This window comes from Oncorhynchus mykiss, chromosome 9 (assembly GCF_013265735.2).
Source record: "Oncorhynchus mykiss isolate Arlee chromosome 9, USDA_OmykA_1.1, whole genome shotgun sequence".
NCBI lineage: Eukaryota > Metazoa > Chordata > Actinopteri > Salmoniformes > Salmonidae > Oncorhynchus > Oncorhynchus mykiss.
Genome location: NC_048573.1, coordinates 72,222,105 through 72,235,051, shown reverse-complemented (window position 1 = coordinate 72,235,051; position 12,947 = coordinate 72,222,105). Strand labels below are relative to the sequence as shown.

Genomic DNA, 12,947 nt, shown 5'->3' with positions numbered 1-12,947 from the left:
ACAGCAGAGATACTGTAGACCAGTGATCCATGTACCTAGAAAGGTCCCATTATCACTAAGAGACCAGCTAACAGCAGAGATACTGTAGACCAGTGATCCATGTACCTAGAAAGGTCTCATTATCACTAAGAGACCAGCTAACAGCAGAGATACTGTAGACCAGTGATCCATGTACCTAGAAAGGTCCCATTATCACTAAGAGACAAGCTAACAGCAGAGATACTGTAGACCAGTGATCCATGTACCTAGAAAGGTCTCATTATCACTAAGAGACCAGCTAACAGCAGAGATACTGTAGACCAGTGATCCATGTACCTAGAAGGGTCCCATTATCACTAAGAGACAAGCTAAAAGCAGAGCTACTGAGGCTAGAGGCCTTAGATATCCTAGACAAAGTAGATGAGCCTACTGAATGGGTCCACTCACTAGTAATAGTTGAGAAGGAAGACGGATCCATACACAGTCTGAGCGAGCTAACAGAACTAAACAAGTATGTAAAAAGCAAACACTTTCAGCTGCCTACCAGTGGGGAATGTGAGGACAGAAGTACAGGAAGCGAATATTTAATAAATAACCAACAAGAAACAAAAAAACAAAAAAGGACAGTGTCTGGACAGGGGAAACAAAACAACATTAATGTAGACACAGGTGGGGAAGAAACTGAGGAAGTGACAGATATAGGGGAGGTAATCAATAATGTAATAGAGTCCAGGTGAGTCCCATGAAGCGCTGATGCGTGTACCGATGGTGACAGGTATGCGTAATGATGGGCCACCTGGCGCCATCGAGCGGCAGAGGGGGGAGCGGGAGCAGTACCTCACCCCCCGACGGGCAGGCTAAGGCGTGGAAACCCAACAAGCCGGCTGAAGCGTGGAAGCCTGACGAGCCGGCTGAGGCATGGGAGCCTGATGAGTTGACTGAGGCATGGGAGCCTGATGAGTTGACTGAGGCATGGGAGCCTGACGAGCCGACTGAGGCATGGGAGCCCGAGGTGCCGGCTGGGGCATGGGAGCCTGACGAGCCGGCTGAGGCATAACGTGGCATGGGAGCCTGACGAGCCGACTGAGGCATGGGAGCCTGAGGTGCCGGCTGGGGTGTGGGAGCCTGACGAGCCAGCTGAGGCATAACATGGCATGGGAGCCTGCCGAGCCAACCGAGGCAAGAAAATCAGCTAAGGCATGGAAGCCCGACAGCTAAGGCATGGAAGCCCGACGACCCAGCTGAGGCATTCCCGGTTCCTTCGGCAGCGGCACCCGGACCCGACGTCACCAACCCCAACAAAAAAAATCCCTGATACCTCCAATATCGGTGTCTGCATTCTGTGAGGACAGACGCTGGGAGATGAGAAGCAAGTAGAGGGAGTGAATATTTAATAAATAACCGACATTAAACAAAACAAGGACTGCGTCTGGACAGGGGAAACAAAACAACATTAATGCAGACACAGGGAAGAAACTGAGGAAGTGACAGATATAGGTGAGGCAATCTATAAGGTAATAGAGTCCAGGTGAGTCCCATGAAGCACTGATATACGTAATGATGGTGACAAGTGTGCGTAATGATGGGCCAGTCTGGTGCCCTCGTGCGCCAGAGTGGGGGAGCGGGAGCAGGTGTGACAGGGAGATATTCGGGGACATATTAGGGGCTCAATACTTCTCAAAGCTAGACGCCTCCTCAGGGGTTTGGCAGATCAGTCTAGACAAAGAGAGGTCAAGGATTTGTACTTTCAAATACTCCTTTTTTGTAGGTACTCATTTAAAAGGCTCCAGTTTGTTCTCAATTCATTACCAGAAGTCTTTCATAGGCCAGTCCGACAGATATCTGAGAGTGTGCCAGGCACCACAGTGTCCATTGATGTGTTGGTATTATGGGGTCAGAAAACTTGAAAAACAAGGAAAGCCGTTCACTCTAGGAGCTCAGATGCAAAAATGTAAATGTCCAACGTTTGGACAGGCAAGCTGTCTTCATCAGGGTACAGTCACAAACACTGCGGGATGACTCGTTTATATAGTGTCAAAAGACACACACAGGTGTCTGTAAAAATGGCCAAGTATGGCCTAATATCATTGGTTAATGCTCAAATATTAAAATGGCATACAAAGAACAGCATACAAAAAAACAAATGGATAGCATACGATCATAGATTCATTTTAGACTACACTAGCTTACAAACACTTACAATGGCAAAGTCACAATAATCACAAGAATGGCTTCAGATCAAAGTCTACGTTGAGACCGAAGGGAGCGAGGGTCTTTAAATTAAAGATCCAGGCAGCCTCTCGTTTTAACAATAAATCATCAAGGTCACCCCCTCTCCTAGGGAGGGTGACATGTTCGATGCCAATATAACGCAGAGACGAAATCGAGTGGTTTGCTTCCAAAAAGTGGGCCGCAACTGGGTAAGTCGGGGTCAGAGCACAACACAACGTTGAAAGCAGCACTTGATCTGGCCAGAGCTAATGGGCGAAACCTAAACGCAGACAAACGGGAATTCAGAAATACAGAAATAACCTTCTTGGGTGAAAAACGAACATGTGAAGATGTTCAGATAGACCAGAGCTAAGTGACTGCCATCACGAACATGCCGCCGCCTACCGATCAAGAGGGTGTACGAAGGTTCTTAGTAAGTATGGTTAACTATGTGGGCAAATTTGTACCACATCTGCTCCTGCTACGCCCTCTGGTGTTCATCCGGTGTCTTCTTAACCTGCAGTTACTCCCCCAGTACACACACTCTCACTATCTCTCTTCCTCCATCTCTGTGTGATTGTGTGGTTGGAGACAGGTGTGCAAGAGTCAGAGCAAATCCCTTCCAGCTGCAACCTGTTCCATAATCAAGACCTCTAACAAATACTCAGTCCTGCCACTTCCACTCTGCCAGATCGTAATCTCTGCTCAGTCAGTTCATAATCTAGCTATTTATGATTATTCAAGATCCTGTTACGCTGCTGTGCCTGTTTCCCTGCCTGACACCGTTATCCTATAATTGCAGTTACCGCTCTGTCTCTGTCTCCTGTTCCACATCTCACCACCCAACTACTCTGGATTTTACTCATCACCACTATCTTGGATTCTCCTCAGGATCTGTTTACCCTGTTCTGTCTGCTCTTGGGTTCCCCCGGTGTCGCCCCGCTTAACAACGAGTCAGATGAGAAGTGTACTGTGTAAAAACTACAGAGTGGTGTTGGAACAGTAATCCCCAGGAAGAGTTGGAGCAGCTCAAGGCATTAATCATGCACGCTCCAGTACAGAGGTTCAATGATGAAAATCTCATCAGAAGCCTCTAAAGCAGGTTTAGGTGCAGTGTTGTTACAGCAGTATGGCACTAGATGGCGCCCAATAGCAAATGCCTCCAGTGCTCTGGCAACTTCTGAGTGTAATTATGCTCAGATTGAGAAAGAGGCATTGGCACTGTCATATGCGTGTGAGGAAACTCCATGTGTTTATCTATGGTAAAAACAATGTGGGCCCGAAACAGATCAGAAACCTTTGGTTACTATTGCAAAGAAGTGTCTAACATTCACACCACCAAGGCTACAGAGACTGTTTCCAAAACTTCTGAAATATGACTTGCAACTCGAGTACAGACCAGGGGGAAAAAAAATGTGTTAGTGGCAGACACATTTATCCAGAGTTTTTGAAAGGTCACAACCAAACCGGATACACGAGCAGGACAAGACCGTACATGTAAAACCTTATCAGAAAGAGTTGCACAGTCGCGGATGAAATGTGGACTGTTATTTCACGCACTGCCGCAGAAGATAAATGTTTGTTAAAGGTGATTGAATCCATAACGTGTAGGTGGTCTGTACAAGCTATACTCTACCCTTATGGTCAATACAGGAATGAGATATCTGTACTGGATGGAATTATGTCTAAGGGTTCAAGAAGTGTGCTACAGAAAAACATGCTGACCCCCCCCCCCCCCCCCAGTAGTGTTATTCTGGCCCAAGATGAACGCAGACATAGAGCAGACAGTCAGAGCCTGTGGAACATGCCAGAAATACAGGTCAAAACAGAGCAAAGAGACAGTGTGAGTTGGGGAAAAAGAGATATTGAGACCATGGAGAATAGATCTCTTTTCTGTTGAGGGCAAGAACTATGTTCTACTGATGGGCTATTACTCTCATTACCCAGAGAGCTTTGCTGAAGGACACTACTGTTAGTCAAGTGATTACTCACATGAAGTCATTCTTTGCTCGTCCATTGGGGTCGCAGAGGTAGTTCGTACGGACAACACCTCACAGTTTAGCTTTCGCTGATTTTTGTTACACTGCAAATGTTCAAGCGTGTCATGTTGACCCCACTGTATCCGCAGTGCAATGGGTTAGTCAAAAGAATGGTGTCAAAACAGTTAATTAAGGAAGCTCTCGACTCAAAGACGGACTCGAATCTAGCTTTGTTAAACTACAGGGCTACTCCACTGAAACATGGTATTGTTTCCTGCAGAGCTGTTGTTCAAAATAGGAAACTAAACACTAGGCTGCCAGTACTCCTGGAAACAGGGCTACTCCACTGAAACATGGTATTGTTTCCTGCAGAGCTGTTGTTCAAAATAGGAAACTAAACACTAGGCTGCCAGTACTCCTGGAAACAGAAGGATGACAAGGACCCTTTTTAACAAACGGGGAGAAAATAGTGAACAGAAAAGACACTATGACAAAAGGGATCCAAGGTGCTCGGTAAAATCAGTCCAAACGATCGAGTGAAAATGCATGATGGGAAAACCCGGAGCGTTGAGGCCCGTGCGGTGAAAACCGTGGCAACCAGGTCACATGATGTAATGATACCTGAGGGGGTTACGTACAGGAGAAATAGGATACGCTTGTTCCACTTACCTGAGCGTGAGCAAACAGACAGGCGAGAGAGTGACATTACAGGTCAGACAACGTCAAGCCTAGACACTCCTGTGTCAGATCCACCAGGGCAGCCTGTCGAAATGAGACGATTAGGTAGAGAAGCCCAGACACTCCTGTGTCAGATCCACCAGGGCAGCCTGTCGAAATGAGACGATTAGGTAGAGAAGCCCAGACACTCCTGTGTCAGATCCACCAGGGCAGCCTGTCGAAATGAGACGATTAGGTAGAGAAGTAAAAGCACCTCAGAGGCTGATTGAGGAAGTAGAAATGTGTTATTTAAATGCAGTGTTCACTATGCAAAGAATTGTAACCAGGATTTTTAGAGAATTGTTATTGTAATTGTTATTGTTTTATCTTGTAAGGGAAAAGGCATGTCTTGATAAGGGGGATGGGGCATTTTGTATCGGAGGCCACGTGCCCACTTACAGTAGGGGTTGCGCAGCCTGCGCAGAGCAGTGGGAGAGCCGGAGATCCCAACTCAATGCAGATACCTGACCGGCTCCGGTTAACTTGAATAAAGAAGGGCTAATGTTTTAAAGAACAGTTGTTCTTCAACTTCTGGACCCCCTACTGGACCACCCATCTAGAACCCCTACTGGACCACCCATCTAGAACCCCTACTGGACCACCCATCTGGACCCCCTACTGAACCACCCATCTGGGCCCCCTACTGAACCACCCATCTAGACCCCCTACTGGACCACCCATCTAGAACCCCTACTGGACCACCCATCCGGACCCCCTACTAGACCACCCATCCAGACACCCTACTGAACCACCCATCTGGACCCCCTACTAGACCACCCATCCAGACACCCTACTTGATCCCCTATCCGGACCCACTACTGAACCACCTATCCGGACCCCCTACTAGACCACCCATCTAGACCCCCTACTGAACCACCCATCTGGACCCCCTACTAGACCACCCATCCAGACCCCCTACTTGATCCCCTATCCGGACCCCCTACTGAACCACCCATCTGGACCCCCTGATAGACCACCCATCTAGACCCCCTACTGGACCACCCATCTAGACCCCCTACTGGACCACCCATCTAGACCCCCTACTGGACCACCCATCTGGACCCCCCATCTAGACCACCTACTGAACCACCCATCTAGACCCCTACTAGACCACCCATCTGGACCCCTGCTAGACCACCCATCTGGACCCCCTACTGGACCACCCATCTGGACCCCCACTGGACCACCCATCTAGACCCCCTACTAGACCACACATCTAGACCCCCTACTGGACCACCCATCTGGACCCCCTACTGGACCACCCATCTAGACCCCTAATGAACCACCCATCCAGACCCCCTACTGGACCCCCTACTGGACCACCCATCTGGACCCCCTACTGGACCACCCATCTGAACCACCCATCTAGACCCCCTATTGAACCACCCATATAGACCCCCTACTGGACCACCCATCCAGACCCCTACTGGACCACCCATCTGAACCACCCATCTGGACCCCCTACTGGACCACCCATCTGGACCCCCTACTGGACCACCCATCTAGACCCCCTACTGGACCACCCATCTCAACCCCCTATTGAACCACCCATCTAGACCCCCTACTGGACCACCCATCTAGACCCCTATTGGACCACCCATCTGAACCCCTACTAGACCACCTCCCAACCATCCTCACTTTCTTTGTGTACGTTAAGAGGATATTCAAAACAATTAGTGAGGTTGTGTGCGTAGTTGCTTTCGTACCTTAAGGATCACTGTGAGTAGTGGCTTACTACTGAGTATCCCTATATACGGCACTTGTATAGGATACATTATGGTGTATGTGTTGTGTCTAGGGACTGGAGTAAACCACAAGTACAAATCCCTATCTCCATTCATGGCTAATTTTGGAAATGCTCCATTTTAGCTATCTAGCCAGTAGAGGACAACAACACAATGAGATGCAACAGTTAAAGTTTATTTTCGGTCAATAATGACGTTTGGCTTATCAAATCAAATCAAATTTGATCAAATATTTATATAGCCCTTCGTACATCAGCTGATATCTCAAAGTACTGTACAGAAACCCAGCCTAAAACCCCAAACAGGAAGCAATGCAGGTGTAGAAGCACGGTGGCTAGGAAAAACTCCCTAGAAAGGCCAAAACTTAGGAAAAAACCTAGAGAGGAACCAGGCTTATGATGTTGTTGGTCTGAAGCCAAATCCAAACTGGCTTCCCTTGACATTGAACCATTCACAGCTGAGCACTCTCAGTTTAGGTCAACACTGATTGGCTGATTATTTTATATATATTTTTTTGTCGCAGGCGACAATGTCATACTCCTTCCACCTTACTCAGACAGAGGGGCGCTGTTTCATTCGCTTGGATGCTTTCTCCAGTGAGATATATTCAGCCTCTTGCGAATTAAAGGACATTTATGAAACACAGAGAGACAACAGATACAGTATTCTTTATGTTTTTTTTTATTTGTACAGAGAGCGAGAGAGAGAGCGAGAAAGAGAGCGATAGAGAGAGAGAGAGAGAGAGAGAGAGAGAGAAAGAGAGCGAGAGAGAGAGCGAGAGAGAGAGAGAGAGAGAGAGAGAGAGAGAGAGAGAGAGAGAGAGAGAGAGAGAGAGAGAGAGAAAGAGAGCGAGAGAGAGAGAGAGAGAGAGAGAGAGAGAGCGAGAGAGAAAGAGAGCGAGAGAGAGAGAGAGAGAGAGAGAGAGAGAGAGAGAGAGAGAGAGAGAGAGAGAGAGAGAGAGAGAGAGAGAGAGTGAGAGAGTGAGAGAGAGAGAGAGAGAGAGAGAGAGAGAGAGAGAGAGAGAGAGAGAGAGAGAGAGAGAGAGAGAGAGAGAGAGAGAGAGACAGAGACAGAGAGAGAGAGAGAGAGAGAGAGAGAGAGAGAGAGAGAGAGCGAAAGAGCAAGAGAGAGAGCGAGCGAGCGAGAGAGAAAGAGAGCGAGAGAGAGAGAGAGAGAGAGAGAGAGAGAGAGAGAGAGAGAGAGAGAGAGAGAGAAAGAGAGCGAGAGAGAGAGAGAGAGAGAGAGAGAGAGAGAGAGAGAGAGAGAGAGAGAGAGAGAGCGAGAGAGAAAGAGAGCGAGAGAGAGAGAGAGAGAGAGAGAGAGAGAGAGAGAGAGAGAGAGAGAGAGAGCGAGAGAGAAAGAGAGCGAGAGAGAGAGAGAGAGAGAGAGAGAGAGAGTGAGAGAGTGAGAGAGAGAGAGAGAGAGAGAGAGAGAAAGAGAGCGAGAGAGAGAGAAAGAGAGCGAGAGAGAGAGAGAGAGAGAGAGAGAAAGAGAGCGAGAGAGAGAGAGAGAGAGAGAGAGAGAGAGAGAGAGAGAGAGAGAGAGAGAGAGAGAGACAGAGAGCGAGAGAGAGAGAGAGAGAGAGAGAGAGAGAGAGAGCGAGAGAGAAAGAGAGCGAGAGAGAGAGAGAGCGAGAGAGAGAGAGAGAGAGAGAGAGAGAGAGAGTGAGAGAGTGAGAGAGAGAGAGTGAGAGAGAGAGAAAGAGAGAGAGAGAGAGAGAGAGAGCTCTACCAGGGAGGAAGTGGGACCCTTTTCTTTTACACTGCTGCTACTTGCTGACCCCTTGACTTTTCAACATTTTGTTACGTTACAGCCTTATTCTAAAATGGATTAAATATTATTTTTTTCTCATCAACATACCCCATAATGCAAAGCAGAAGACATTTTAGAAATTTTAGGCATAATTCAGCCCCTTTGCTATGAGACTTAATTTGTACTTTCTTTTGCAAACAGTTTCTTACTTACTTGTTGGTTAAGTAAGCATTTCTGTTGTATTTGGCGCATGTGACAAATAACATTTGAATTGATTTGACATTTCTAACACACTCCCGTTATTAGCCAAAATAATGATCATGGGCGTTTGATTACACTGCCCTATGGCCAGACTGTTTCTGACCTCTACCTCACAAGCCCTTGCTTCGGCTAAAGGCAGTGTTCCAAAAACAACCTATTGTTATTTAACAAATTACTAAATTGGTTGGAGGCGGTTTGCAGTGATTGGGCAGACGACGCGGGGTCAAAGACCAGTTGGTCACACATGGCACTGACTCTGCAAATAGTTGCGTGAACTAACAAGATCCAAAAAGGTCCAGGAGGCAATAGGATTGGCCCTGCTGGGAGTCTATTTACGTGTATTTGGGTGCAGTGGAGGCCTCTCATTCCTTTATCTTAGTCAGGGCCACATGCTCCGTATTAAACAGTTAAAACCTCTTGACATGCAAACGTTTGGAGCTTTTCACAAGCTTCAGGTAGTGCTAGTAGAATAACAGTGGGATAGGTATAGAAAACTCTCTTATGGATGGGTCCTTATACTGTATACATGGTATGGAGGATTATGTTAGTGTTCTTCAATGACCATAAACATGATCTAAGTATGGAGCATGTGTAAAATATGTGATCTGGTTGCTTGCGTGATGAGGAACTCAGCAGGGAAGGGTGTAACTCAGCGGGGAAGGGTGTAACTCAGCGGGGAAGGGTGTAACTCAGCGGGGAAGGGTGTAACTCAGCGGGGAAGGGTGTAACTCAGCGGGGAAGGATTTAACTCAACGGGGAAGGGTGTAACTCAACGGGGAAGGGTGTAACTCAACGGGGAAGGGTGTAACTCAACGGGGAAGGATGTAACTCAGCGGGGAAGGGAGTTACTCAGCGGGGAAGGGTGTAACTCAGTGGGGAAGGGTGTAACTCAGCGGGGAAGGGTGTAACTCAGCGGGACGGGTGTAACTCAGAGGAAAGGGTGTAATTCAATTGGGGAAACTCACGGTGTTGTGGCAGATGGCCTGGGTTCAAAGACCATTTGATCATAATCAACAGTACCCTAAAAAGGTGCAACATGCTTGGGATTGGCTCTGGAAGTCTGGGACTGGGTCACCCGCTTGGTATTAAACTCTTGACATGCAAAGCTTTGGGGTTGTTACATGGCTGAGCAGGGTGACCCAGTTGTCCAAAACAAGCCACACTCCACCCACACATATGGCCATCTGCCCAGCCTGTCCCTCCCTGGGTGGAACATGGGCTCTGTGGGGGTAATCTCCTCAAAAGATCAGAACCTTGGTCTCGCGCGCACGAAACCAAGGACTTAACACACCTGATACAAATAATCGACTAATCACTGTCTCTATCTGGACCATGACGATTAGATGAATCAGGTGTGTTACTGCAGGGCTGTATCAAAACCCTGCACACCCACTAGCTCTCCAGGACAGGAATTGGAGAGGTTACCATGGTCTAAGGTCATGATGAGGTATGTTAACCCTGGTCTAAGGTTATGATGAGGTAGGTTAACCATGGTCTAAGGTCATGATGAGGTATGCTAACCCTGGTCTAAGGTTCTGATGAGGTAGGTTAACCATGGTCTAAGGTCATGATGAGGTAGGTTAACCCTGTTCTAATGGTCTAAGGTCATGATGAGGTAGGTTAACCCTGGTCTAAGGTCGTGATGAGGTACGTTAACCCTGTTCTAATGGTCTAAGGTCATGATGAGGTAGGTTAACCCTGGTCTAAGGTCGTGATGAGGTACGTTAACCCTGTTCTAATGGTCTAAGGTCATGATGAGGTACGTTAACCCTGTTCTAATGGTCTAAGGTCATGATGAGGTAGGTTAACCCTGGTCTAAAGGAGGTGATGAGGTACGTTAAGCCTGTTCTAATGGTCTAAGATCATGATGAGGTATGTTAACCCTGGTCTAAGGTTCTGATGAGGTAGGTTAACCATGGTCTAAGGTCATGATGAGGTAGGTTAACCCTGGTCTAATGGTCTAAGGTCTTGATGAGGTACGTTAACCCTGTTCTAATGGTCTAAGGTCATGATGAGGTAGGTTAACCCTGGTCTAAGGTCGTCGTGATCACTAACACTTGTCATTGGCGTTTTGCGACTACACAGTTACACACCGATCGAGGTATAGCTAGTTGTAGCCTGCCTATTAGTTAACCCTGTTCTAATGGTCTAAGGTCATGCTGAGGTAGGTTAACCCTGGTCTAATGGTCTAAGGTCATGATGAGGTAGGTTAACCCTGGTCTAAGGTCGTGATGAGGTACGTTAACCCTGTTCTAATGGTCTAAGGTCATGCTGAGGTAGGTTAACCCTGGTCTAAGGTCGTGATGAGGTACGTTAACCCTGTTTTAATGATCTAAGGTCATGATGAGGTAGGTTAACCCTGGTCTAAGGTCGTGATGAGGTACGTTAACCCTGTTCTAATGATCTAAGGTCATGATGAGGTAGGTTAACCCTGGTCTAAGGTCGTGATGAGGTACGTTAACCCTGTTTTAATGATCTAAGGTCATGATGAGGTAGGTTAACCCTGGTCTAAGGTCGTGATGAGGTACGTTAACCCTGTTCTAATGATCTAAGGTCATGATGAGGTAGGTTAACCCTGGTCTAAGGTCGTGATGAGGTACGTTAACCCTGTTCTAATGGTCTAAGGTCATGATGAGGTAGGTTAACCCTGTTCTAATGTTCTAAGGTCGTGATGAGGTCAAATAAAGCAGGGCTGGATCAAAAGCCTGCACACCCCCATACCCTTCTCACACTATTGTGCCGACCCGAACAGTACTGTGCTAGAGCGGAGAGTTTCCTTTCACATTGTCCTTCCCAGCATGGTTTCAGCAATGATGATGAGTTAGATTAACACTGGTCTAAGGTTGTGATGAGGTAGATTAACACTGGTCTAAGGTTGTGATGAGGTAGATTAACCCTGGTCTAAGGTTGTGATGAGGTAGATTAACCCTGGTCTAAGGTTGTAATGAGGTAGATTAACCCTGGTCTAAGGTTGTGATGAGGTAGATTAACCCTGGTCTAAGGTTGTGATGAGGTAGATTAACCCTGGTCTAAGGTTGTAATGAGGTAGATTAACCCTGGTCTAAGGTTGTGATGAGGTAGATTAACCCTGGTCTAAGGTTGTGATGAGGTAGATTAACCCTGGTCTAAGGTCGTGATGAGGTAGATTAACCCTGGTCTACAGTTGTGATGAGGTAGATTAACCCTGGTCTAAGGTTGTGATGAGGTAGATTAACCCTGGTCTAAGGTCGTGATGAGGTAGATTAACCCTGGTCTAAGGTTGTGATGAGGTAGATTAACCCTGGTCTAAGGTTGTAATGAGGTAGATTAACCCTGGTCTAAGGTTGTGATGAGGTAGATTAACCCTGGTCTAAGGTTGTGATGAGGTAGATTAACCCTGGTCTAAGGTTGTAATGAGGTAGATTAACCCTGGTCTAAGGTTGTGATGAGGTAGATTAACCCTGGTCTAAGGTTGTGATGAGGTAGATTAACCCTGGTCTAAGGTCGTGATGATATTAAAGGGGAAATCTGCAGTTCTAACAATAACAAAATCAGTTAACGCCCACTTTTGCAGGGTAAACAGCTGAGGGATGGGGCTGGAGAATTGTAACCACTCTTAAAATCATGGACACATCTATGGATGCATGGGACTGACCATCCAGGAGATGAGCCATGTTTTGAAGCTTCTGTATTTGTTTACAATTACATTGATAACAATCACTGGAGTTAAACAACAAGCTCATGAGGCATTAAGTTATACTCTTCGAGATTCAATGGCTATATATAATGCATTTTAAAGTCCTCAAATGGAGGTACAAGTCCCCTTTAATAAATCTTAAACAAAAGTCCTGAAGAGCCATTCTCTAGTGTCCAAGTTACAGAAAACTAAAACAACTACTTTCCTGGCTCCAATGGATCAACAGTCAGAGCATCTCTCCATCCCAAATCCCCAACCGACCCTAGTGGAACCAAACTGGGCCTTGCGTTGGTCTTTTCACTCCTAATTAGCTGTGTTAATAGGATTTGGCTTCTGGTGTTTCCATGTTGTAAGACATGCGATTTAAACCACAGAGATATTTAGCCTCTGAAGCTGCAGAGGAGCGACACTTTGACTTAGTATCCCTTGAACAGTAGTCTACCTACTACCTAACAACTCATTGTCTTTCTATCAGGACATCAATTGATAATCTAACGGGTCTTCAATCACCTCAACGACCTGTCAATCATTCGTCCCGAAGGAGATTTTCTTGTTTTGTTGTAGCACGTTTAGTGACTACAAACCTGTTTCTGTGTAGCGAGGCACCCAGGACAACGAACCACCAAG

At 46.8% G+C, this 12,947-nt stretch overlaps 1 protein-coding gene across 1 annotated transcript in view; it reads right to left on the bottom strand.

The window, feature by feature from the left end:
• Window positions 1-5,103, bottom strand: part of LOC110532811 (AMP deaminase 2) — a 70,274-nt gene extending 65,171 nt beyond the window's left edge. Inside the window, exon 1 of the mRNA XM_036988940.1 lies at window positions 4,839-5,103. The gene's annotated coding sequence lies outside the window, so the exon portion shown is untranslated. The remainder of the gene's footprint in view (window positions 1-4,838) is intronic.
• Between the last annotated feature and the right edge of the window lie 7,844 nt (window positions 5,104-12,947).